The following is a 1,761-nucleotide window of genomic DNA, read 5'->3' on the forward strand; positions in this document are numbered from 1 at the left end:
TAACGATAACCCGAAACTTCTCGAAATACTTTTTAAAATTCTCGAAATATTCAACTACTAATAAACTAAAGTTTCTGTAATTTTTAAAACATGTTTGAATCGCGCAATATACACGCATTTTATAATTTACGATCCAAGCTGCACTTAAGATAAATTCAGAAAATTACGGAAATAATTTTAAAATATTACAAATATCCCGAAGGTTGCAGAAACATAAATTTTGAAATTTTAAGAAAATTTTTGAAACACAATTTATACCCGCTTTTAGCAATGAAATGAAACAACGAGCGCGTGAAATTAATCCCGAAAATTTCCAAAATAATTTTAAAATTTCCGGAATATTCCCAACTTAAATAAATATGAGTTTCATAATTTTTGAAGAATTTTAGAATTAAATATGGATTTTACAAATAAAAGTGATCAGAAAATCATTTAAAAATACATAAATAATAAAATATTGATTTCTCAATTTTATAAAATCCTAAAAATAATTATTATAATTATAAAATCATAAAAACAATTTTAGAGACACTTCAAATATTTATACAAATAAATTTGCATGAAATCCACTTTTAAAAATGAAACAATTCAATATAATCTCATAATTAATCGCGCGGACAATCTGATACACTATAAATCACATATGGACAATAATCAAACAACACATAGTGGTCAAAACCAACACACATATTTTATTTATTTAATAATTTCCATAATTGCATAATTAAATAATTCAAAAAGATTACACAAGTCGTTATAGCCGCTGTCGGGGACTCGGCGTATTTGTTTAGTTTATGTCCTTACCATTATTGGTCGTAAGGACTCAGTGATTAAGACGTGTTAATTATTTTTTTCGGATTTGTTTCAGGTACTTTAGCGAGCGTTAATGCAAACTCGTTCTCGTACTCGCAAGAGGACTTTAGATACAGCTGAGGAGACAGACGAAGTTCTTGATATTCCGGAGAAGATAGAATTTGAAGATTCGGATTCAGGAAGTGAGCAGAAGGAGCCAGTAATCATGGGTGATCGTATTGTTCCGGCAGATCCAGCTCTTATGGACTTTTCTCGGCTTAAAATTGATGATATTCAGTCAAGCATTCTTCATCCGGCTATCCAAGCTAACACCTTTAAAATCAAGCCGGGCACTATTTAGATGGTGCAGAACTCTGTTTCTTTCAGAGAGCTGCGACTGAAGACCCCAACATGCACATAAGGAATTTTGTCGAGATCTGCAGTACTTTCAAATATAATGGTGTGACTGATGAGGCTATCAAGCTGAGGCTTTTCCCATTCTCACTGAGGGATAAAGCTAAGGACTGGTTACATTCTGAACCAGTTGGGTCCATCACTACTTGGCAAGATCTTGCGCAAAAGTTTCTGATGAAGTTTTATCCAATGGCAAAGACTGCTGCTATGAGGAGTGCTCTTACTCAATTTGCGCAGCAATCTACAGAATCTATGTGCGAAGCTTGGGAGCGCTACAAGGAAATGTTGAGAAAGTGTCCACATCATGGAATGCCCGATTGGATAGTGATCACTGGTTTCTATAATAGTTTAGGGGCCCAATCTCGGCCCATGCTCGATGCAGCTGCTGGAGGCGCCTTGTGGGCCAAAAGCTATACTGAGGGTTATAATCTTATTGAGACTATGGCTGCAAATGAGCATCAAAACCCAACTCAAAGGATGATGTCTGGGAAGGTAGCAGGTATTCTAGAAGTCGATGCAGCCACCGCTATTGCAGCGCAACTCCGAGCGCTATCT

General features: G+C 35.4%; 1 non-coding gene across 1 annotated transcript; it reads right to left on the reverse strand.

Annotated features, from left to right (window-relative positions):
• Positions 1 to 1,410: 1,410 nt before the first annotated feature.
• On the reverse strand, positions 1,411 to 1,517 carry LOC141687607 (small nucleolar RNA R71). Its single transcript, XR_012561098.1, has one exon. It is a non-coding gene; the product is annotated as a small nucleolar RNA R71 (small nucleolar RNA).
• Positions 1,518 to 1,761: the final 244 nt, after the last annotated feature.

The sequence above is a fragment of the Apium graveolens genome, chromosome 9 (assembly GCF_009905375.1).
Source record: "Apium graveolens cultivar Ventura chromosome 9, ASM990537v1, whole genome shotgun sequence".
NCBI classification, from domain to species: domain Eukaryota; kingdom Viridiplantae; phylum Streptophyta; class Magnoliopsida; order Apiales; family Apiaceae; genus Apium; species Apium graveolens.